Source organism: Cavia porcellus, unplaced genomic scaffold, assembly GCF_034190915.1.
Source record: "Cavia porcellus strain 051 isolate PalLab524CR breed Dunkin Hartley unplaced genomic scaffold, mCavPor4.1 scaffold_14, whole genome shotgun sequence".
NCBI classification, from domain to species: Eukaryota; Metazoa; Chordata; class Mammalia; order Rodentia; family Caviidae; genus Cavia; species Cavia porcellus.
Window position 1 is genome coordinate 31,044,713 of NW_026947497.1, and position 9,837 is coordinate 31,054,549.

The 9,837-nt window shown below is 33.9% G+C and overlaps 1 pseudogene; it reads left to right on the plus strand.

Moving 5' to 3' along the window:
- Window positions 1–8,645: 8,645 nt before the first annotated feature.
- On the plus strand, window positions 8,646–8,759 carry LOC111753636 (U2 spliceosomal RNA; annotated as a pseudogene).
- Window positions 8,760–9,837: the final 1,078 nt, after the last annotated feature.

Sequence of the window (9,837 nt, forward strand, 5' to 3'; positions counted from 1 at the left end):
TGTGGCTTTGTTATCTATCTGCAAACTGGACTGGATCCTGCTCCATTCTCATAGAATTCTCCAATATTTTTTCTGCAATTCCTTAATTAATGCTTCAAATTTTCTCTCGCTCTTTTGACTTATCTATACATAAAGGTAAAACCTGGTATCTCAGAGTTTGAGGGGAAATATAGAAAAAAAAAAAAAAAAGGAAATGTGAGGCTGGATAATTGAAGGTAAACAACAAAACCAAATTTTAAAAGAAGACCAAAATAGATCTTTTGTGCCCATTGTTGTGTGTGTACTCAAAAAGTTCTCAAGACAATCTAGCGCCATCATAGGAGACATGCAAACTCCAAAACTGGAAAACAGTCAGATTATCACCACTGCTACTGTCCTCAGTCAGCTAAGATGTTTCTAATACAACACCAAGAAATCTTTTCTACCAAACGCATATGAACTAAAAATCTGAATTTAGTCGTTTTTAACTGTAAGAAAGCTTTCTCTGTTTACACAGGGATGAAATAGCGGGTTGGTTGTTTCTTATGGAGTCCTAGGTTAGGTGGCTTCTTATTGACACATACATCACTGCCTCATGAAATTGTTACAGGCAATTGAATTACATATAAATATTATAAGCAATCAGACAGGGCTAGATCCCTGAAGGAACCAGTGCAGGAGTCTTCTGTGAGGGAGACAGACACCTCCACTGTTGGCAGGTCTCAAGACAAAAGATCAAATGAATGCACATCATTCCAAAAGATTGGTATTCTAAATCCATTTCTATCACCCTGAAGAAGTAAGAAGTCACAACTCCAAGCCCCTAGGGGAAGAGTCACTGGTTTGTATGCATGCCCACTCTCTTCCCATTTGTCCCTGATTTAATCAATTTTTATCTAAGCGATTAATCTTACTGGTTGACCATAGTTCTGTCCCACCCCAGGCCCACCTTGCAAGTTCCTATGTTTTCCCCACCTTAGTCCTGCCTCACTTTGTGGTTTTATCATATAAAAGTCCCTAAAAAGAAAAAAGAATCCTTGGCAACCCACTCAGGATCCATTCTGTCTCTCTACCAGACAGAAACTTTCTTTCTCTCAATAAATATATTCTGCTCTTAACCAGTGTAATGCCAAAAATTCTTGGATTTTAGAGAACACAAACTCTTATCGAACATATAGTAGGCTAGAGGTTTTGTTCCAAATTATCAAAATGATTGCAAGTGTTTAAATAGACTGACATATAGTTAGGACTATGAGTCACACTCATTATGTATTATGCACTTTAAAACTGTTTCTGACTTGTGAAATTTGTAGTGGAAGAGTGTTCTGAACACACTTCCTCAAATACAATGAAAGGTGAAGAGTTAAATTTTTCTGTCATAATTACTTTATAATATTTATTTTTATAAATAAAATTATATATGTATAATTTTATATCCATAAAACTAAATGTGCTATTTGTTTTAAAGTAATGAACCTAAAATTTATGTCATCAATTTCAAGAACTTTAGAACCTTTCAATTCATTTACTGAAATGTTTTTATTTCTTAATATCTTAGTAATACATCTAATAAGAGTTAATAAAAATGCAAAATATTTTCATATTTTCAGGATTTAAGAATATTATCACGTAAAATCACGAAATCTATCAAATCATATGCTCAGTTTCTGAGCTATACATGACAGTACTTATTGGGGATGCAAGTATTAATAACAAAGTAATTAGATACAGTAATTTTCCTTTTTTTAAACTATCATGGCTTCTTTTATCTATTAGCAAAAAGAGCTCAAAACATTAAATGCAAATCTTCAGAATAAAATAATTCATAAGAAGCTTGATAAAATCTCATGCCATGTGATCTTTTAGCATTTCATACAGCAATCAGTGTCTTTGGTTTTGTGGGTAATTTCCATAGTGTCAATACTAATTTATGAATTTTCATTTCCATCAACAGTGTAGAAATATGCCTCACATGATAGACCACATTTGATTTCTTGATAATATATATTTTTTTCTGTAATGAAAGGGAATCTCAGTGTCCTTGCACTTTGTGTTTATTTAGTGGCTAATGATATTGAACATTTTCCATCTATTTATCATCTATAAATGGTTCTGTGAAAAGCTTTACAACACTACAATGATAAAAAAGCAGCATGGTACTGTTCAAAAAACAGATATGTGGATCAATGGAATGAAAGAAAGGATGCAAAATCAACCCCAGGCACATTCAGTTATGTGGTCTTTTACAAAAGAGTCCTGAGCATTTGCTGAAGGAAAAATAGCCTATTTAACAAAGAGTGTTAGAAATACTGATAACAAATGCAGAAGACTGAATCTTGACCTACATCTCTCACCATCTACTAAAAACAAACCAAAATGGATGAAAGACTGGGATGTCAAAATGTAAACATTTACTTTGGTAAAAGATAAAATAGGTAAAACTCTTGAAGACATAGGCATGCTAAAGACTTTTTGAAAAGTACTTCAATTACAAAAGAAATAACACCAAAAATTAACAAATAGGATTATATCACATTGAAAAGATTTTGCAGAAGAAAGGAAACATTAGAGAGAAGAGGCAGTAACAGATTAGGAAAATTTTTCCCCTTTGACAGAGGACTGATAACAGGACTATCTAAACACTTGAAAAAAATAGACTCCCCAAACTAAGCACCTTGTTGATGTCTTGTTTTAAAGATAAATCTAAGTATACTTTACAGGCGTCAGCCCTGTGTTTGACATGTGACATTCCTCATTTGGACACATCTGCTTCCCATAAATTAGATAGAATTTTTTGTCCTTTTAATATTTTTTCTTTCATTCTTTTGCATGGACTCTTGTTTACTAAATTTGTAATTTATGCTGGTTAGCTCTCTTATTTTTTATTTGTATCTCCTTGTGGCTGACCATTTTACTTATTCAGATGATCCTTATTTAGTTTTATTATCCTTCGCTACACCACATTTTTTGTTTTTTCTTTGATCACTTTATGTATTTCAGAATTTTTTTTTTTTTTTTTTTTGGTTTCCTATTGATATCCCTTAGACCTGATCTGAGAAATAAACAACGTTTTGGAGACATTTTCTTGCCTTATTTTTTTTCATATTTTCAATGTGTGTGTGTGTGTGTGTGTGTGTGTGTGTGTACATGCACTATGATTTGAGGAACAGTTAGCATGGAAAGATTTTGTTGCTGGGGTAGAAATATCTATAATTTATGTCTGATTTTTAGTGAAATAATCTTGGATTTTTTAGAATTTTGTTGTTTGTTTGCCTCTATTGATACAGGGGATGAAACTGCCAACCTACTATTTCCATGAGTTCATGTTCTCTAAAATTGAAGAATGAATTTTAGGAGCAATGGAGTTTTAGAATATATTTACTGAAAGAAAAGAAAGCTTCTTCTGAAGAGAGACAGAAGGGGTACCGAGTGGGTTGCCAAAGACTTCTTTCTAGGGACTTTTATAGAACAAAATCATTGGAGAGACAGTTTCAAGGTGGGGAAAACTGGGAACTCACAAGGCAAATGGGTATAAGGTGCGATAGAGCTATAGTTAGCTAATAAGATTTGTTTGGATAAAATTGATTAAATTGGGGGTAATGGGGAAGTGAGTCAAGTAGAAAGAGGGATTCTTAGAGAGCCATGACTCTTCCCTAGGGGATCAAAATGGTGACTCCTGGCTTCCTCAGTGTGATAGGGAACTATTTAGAATATCATTTCTTAGGATGTGAGTGCATTTGTTTGATTCTGTGTCTTGAGGCCTGGCCCACAGCAGGAGGTGTCTGTCTCCCCCATGTGTGCAAGGTATCTGGGCTTCTGCACTGGCTCCTTGGAGGACCTAGCCCTGTCTCACTGCCTTATGGAAGGAAGTTGAGAGCTTATTTGTGGGAGTGAGAGGATGGGTCAAAGTGCAGGCAAATATAATTAGAGATCGTTGCAGGTTGTAAACTCCTAAGATCTGTTAATGTCTTGATAGCTTATGTTTGAATCTTCTATGCACAAGTTTGGTGAGAATTATCCTGACATAACCACGAACGGTGTATTAGTGTTCTCGCTAATTCTCACTCTTCTTATCACATGTAAGGTAAGTATATTTGAGATGAATGAAAGCAGGAAAGGAGGGAACTGATGAAGGGAAGGGAAAAAAGAGGAAAAGAAATAAAAAAGAGAAAGGAAAAATGAGAGAAAAAAGACAGAGAAGGAATAAAAATTAACAAGTTTAAAACATACACATACACATACACACACACACACACACACACACACACACACACACACACACACAGAGAGAGAGATGTGAAAACACAAAAACAAAGCATCCTCATTGTCCTATTTGTATAGCAGTCTGAGATCAACTGCGCATCCCCCAGCGGCCTTCACAGCCCCTCCACTACAGCTTGGGTTTGCTTAACTGCTTGTTAGCCAGGAGGCTCACCGATTTTGTGCCTCTCGGATACCTCATTCTGCTGCATGCAGTTGTGGTGAACTGTAGGGTTTGGTTGTCTGGAGATCTGACCTCTCAGATTACTTTCAGGAAGGAAAGCTGCGTTGTAAGAGCCTAGTACCACACTCTCTCTTCTCCAAAGAGCTCCTTCTCCTTGCTCCTTCCTTTGAAGAGCAAATCCTGCGGTCTGCTGCTTTCTCTCTGCAACTCTTTTGCGAGGCTCTACTTGGATACTTCCTTCCCAGGCACCATTCTCTGTCTCCCCACGAGCTGTCCTCTTCAGGTCACTCTCCCCAACATGTCACTCTCTAACCTGTGACCTAGGTAAAGCCTCTGAGCACCCTCTTTTTGGCAGCCACTTGTCAAGCCAAGAGGAGGTGTTGGGCTCCTGGATGCAGGCATCTTTCAGTCTGGCTGATGCGCTAGTTTACAAACATTTCACTCACTGTGTACTTCTTCCTGCCGGGGAATGAAGAGTGATTTGCCACTTCTTCAATCAGCAACCCATGCTGGCTGTCCTTCTTGAGCCTGACTCTTTCCTAAAATGGCACACACAGAGGACCCAGATCACAAGGAATGCCACAATCCAGGGCCAGGACTTCCCCTGTTAACCACCCCCACTCCTTAGCTTGAATTTGATTCAGTGCGCTTCTCTTTCTCTGTACTGAGATGTACCTGCTTCAGTCCCTTGGACATAAAGACTTTTCCCTAGCTGCTGCCTACCAACCAGCCTACATGTTCTCCATGCAATGGGCCTTTTAACAAGATACATTCTAGTTAGTGTGCAATTTCAATACTATACAAAATTTTTGATTATTAATGGTTTCATTTCTCCTCATGCTGTGCTATTATATTTCAGGCATCTTTATGATTTATACAGTTTTAAGTCCATCAATACAGAATTATTGATGCATGTGGTTATATTTTAAATTAGAAGAAAACTTACAAGCATCTAAAGTATCTTTTATGTTTGCCTATATTCATCTCCATCAATTCTTTTCAATGTTGCATATAAATTTGAGTTGAAAAATTCTGTCTTTTCCTTTCAATCTCTTTATTCTCTTTATCAATTTCGTTAAAAAACAATCTATGGTATCAAATTCTCAGAGTTGTGTTTCTTTGGGGAATATATTAATTGAATCCTTTCACTGTGAATGAAAGCTTCTTTGGATAGGGAAGTTTTGCTTAGCAATCTCTTTCTTTACATACTGTGAAGATGCAATCTACTGTCTGCAATTCCCAGAAACTTTGATAAAAGATTGATGTTAATTATGCTGAGAATCTTCTGTCCACAATGATGACTTTCTCTTATTGCTATGAATATTTGTCTTTGCCATTTACTTGTGACAGTTTGACAGTAGCATAATCAGCTATGAATCTTCTTGAACTTACTATCTTTGTAATACATTGGATGTTCTAAATGTGTAAATTCATATGCAACATAAAATTTAGGAAATTTTGGTGTTTAATGGTGTACTATAGACCTTTGGTCTCTGTTAATTTTTCTTTAGTATTTTTTAGCTACATAAACTGTAATTTATATTTTCCTTTAATGATTAATGTTTTTCTAACTTTATTTTTAAAAATCTCAACTTTTTAATTCTTTAGACATAACACTCTTCAATTTTTTAATTATAATTTTCTTTGCCAACTCAGTCTTTCTCTACTAAATCCAGTGCTGTAGTTCTTTCTGGAACATACTCTGTGTTTGCTTGTTTTGCTTTTAATTCTGTATATCTATCACATCTTTTGTTTCTTTGCCTACTTTACAATTCTCAGTTAATTTCGAAATTTCGGAAATGTTCAGTTTGGCTATCAAAACCTGAGCATTGTAGATTGTATTTTGAACTGCTCTGAATCATACATGCCACAGTCGAGAATTTGCTTTGACTGTTCGGCCTCCTGATTAGGCTTACTGTTTTATTTTGCCTTGGTCATGATAGCTTTCTTATAGAATTTCATAGATTTATTCCATAGATTTTCTGCTTCTTCCAGTGTTTGGATACAAAGTTATCTTTAGCTCTATTTCTCTAAAGTTACTGATTGTTCTCATCTTTACATTTTGATTCCATTCTGCAGGAACCAGCATAACTTTTTGTCAGCTAATTATTGGTGAGATATTCTTGAGAATCTTGTCTAGGTCTTGCATTTTTACAGGTGCTGCAAGAAAGCAAGACTCCAAAATCCAGGTGGTTTAAGGATAGCATTCCTTTTTCCCAGTGCTTTAAGTAAAGTCAGAGTGAGTGAAATCTTTTTCCCAGATCCTTCCTGGCCATAAGCATCACCTTTCATATATACCCAGACTTTAGTACTATAGTAATATGTCAGAGCTTGAAAAATTTCCAACAATTAATATGTACCTTTAGATTCTTGGGCAAACTGTTATTTTCGCCAGCTGAAATCAGACCTGTCCATTGATAGCTCTCATTTTATCAGGAACTTGCTATTGTTTTACTAATGCACAAATGTTTCTGCCATTCTGAAGATTGGGTTCCTAATCTCTGAGTTGAGCTTTGAATTAAATCTGCGACATTTACCTCCAAGTAAAAAATATTTATAAAGTTAAAGGTTTGGAAACAATATTGATGATTGAAGATAAGTATAGTGAAACTCAAAAAATAGTCATTCTCTAATTCATTGAGACTGCTGAGGTTTCATATTTACCACAACAATAACCTGTGCAGGAAAGATAAATGAAATTTGTCCTAAATGAAATCATCACAAACTCTATAAAAGTAAACTCTATAAGACTGTATAAAAGGAAATTAGTTCTATTGAAGAGAGACAATTTTGACTATTTAGTTTGTTCTCTGATCGTATTAATTTCAGAAAGGAAATTTGGCTTTTATAAGACATTTTAATTTTTTGCAAATGAGTGCTTCATGACGATTTGCCTTCAATTTATCATTCTGGATGTCATTTAGTTTTATATATAAAGTATTTTAAAATGTCAAGTATGATTTGTTTTATCATTTTATGCTTATCAATGCACAGCATTAATTTGTTTTTATACATTTAATCATAGAAAATTAAATCAGTAATATATATCCTGAAATATAGAAGACAGTAATATGCATTATAGCAATATCTTTTAACAAAATAATACAAACTACTGTTATACTATTTTGTTAAACATGATTACATTCTTAATTTATTTGCAAGAGAAAAGTTCTGTAGGCTTATTATAAAATGAGCAGTATTTTGAAGAGGTTCCCTATGGTTTTCTGTTAAAGCTCTGGGATTTTTTAAAGGTCAGCAACCAACCGGCTTGTCATTTGATACATATGTGACTTGAAATAAATCAAAATAAGGAATTGAAAATATTTTTAAATGAGAATTGTATAGTGGGCATCCAACAGAGAAGCCTTTATACACTTTAGATCCCTGAAAATATAAGGGGAGTGAAATGTTTTGAAAAACATCTGTAGGGTGCTGCAAGATAATACAGTAAAAATATAATTTGTAAAATATTACACAAAAGATTTATGTAGTATTCATAATGTAGATATTTACCTTATGAGCAATTATCCAATGCCTATGGCATTGCTCAAAAAGAAGTAAGTCCATATAATGGGGTCTCCTGTAGTGATGGCTGAGAAGCAAATTCTGCTAGGGTGATGGAATGAAAGAACAAAGCAGCTTTTATTTGCAACCTTGAAGAACTTACTTCCTAGATTAATTTTGACTTTTTCTCTTCTGTCTATCACCATGGGCCTGAAGATTTGAAAAGACAAAGTTGACAGTTTTAGGAAAGCATAACTTCTCAATGTTTAGGGTGAAAGTTATGCCTGGAATCAGGTCAATCATTCCTCCTGTTAAAAACATAAAAGAATAGCCTGCAGCCAAAATATAGTACTAGATGCTGGAGTAACAGAGCTAAACTGCTCATTTATTTTAAATACTAATTAAATATATTGTAAAATATTACATTTAAAAGTATAAATATACAAATTTAGTGTTCAAATATTGTCACTAGTATCATTAATGGCTCAAAACAAAATTAAGACATTAGTGTTAAAAATTATACTGATTTAGTGATTTAGGATTTCTTATTTTTCCATGAAATCCATTAATATGAATTCTATATACTCTAGCTGGGGAATATGCTTTATATCCACAATATTTGAAACATGTGAGTAGCATCAGTCTTACAAAGCTTAAAGGACTCCATCACTAAAAATTGGCATTTCTGAGCTGATTTTATTTATTAAAACCTGCAGCTATTGCTTCTCAGACTTTTGAATAAGATCATGTGTATTATCTGTTCCTATCAGTTTAATATCTGATGCGTCTTTTATCCAAGGATGATACATTAGTGGGTTTTTCTCCACATATTGACGTGGTAAATGCAGTACCTCCAGTAATGGAGCAACAAAAAGAAACCAAACCAATCCAAAACAAACCAAACTAAAACAAACAAACAAAAAAAGCATTCGGCTAATTTTTGTCAGTGTTACAGAATACAGTAGGTATAGATTATTTTCTAAGTACATAAAAAAAAACACGTAAAACAATTAAGATGAGAAATAAAAGATAAATTCTATGGATATTAACATGCTACAATCACATGAAGCTGACCCTAAGTTTATCTCTACTTTTGCATGGTTAGTTTTGTTCAGGCACTGAATTTGTGTGTGTTTGTGTGTGTGTTTAATTCAAGATGAATTTCATTTCAAAATATTTTATAATGTACTGTGTGTTTCCTGTTGCTTAGGTCAGTATGCATCAGCAAGTGTGATGGTGCATGTTACTAATACAACAAGTGTTATAAGCGCGAAATAATTATAATTGTTTAAATCTTGAAAAGAACTACTTGATAACATGATCACTAAAAAAGGAAAGGAGAGGAAATAACAGAAATTCAGTGCACATAAGTGACATTTTCTACCTTCCTGAAACTTGGCACTCAATAAGATAGTAAGGGGCAATTTTGGAAATAAATTTTCCTTTCATTTTAAAAACACCTGAATAAATAATTGCATTGAATTTCTCCCAGTTAGGATGTTTCATTATTTATTGCATTTTAACTCTGGGTCATTGATAAAAGTTAACAAGTAAACCAACCAACAAACAAACAAATAAAAAGCTGAATAGTTTGTAGAAATATGCATTCACTGACTTTCTAGTGTCACATTTGAGGAGCAACTCTCAGGAAAAACATACTTTTTTTCAAGGAAACTTTCCTTAAAAACTGGGGTCTAATTTTTTTTTAATTCCATTTAAAAATTCAATAAAAGGCTGCTTTTTCTTATATTTTGCTACCAAGTTCTCAAACTTTTTCACTCCTTACAGAATCTCTTCAAATACTCAAATGTCTATTATCAACAGTATAATAACTACTGTCGATTCTTTTCTTATTATTTATACCAATGTAGGAATAAGCGGTCCTGGTTCTACCTTTGATTTGTAATACT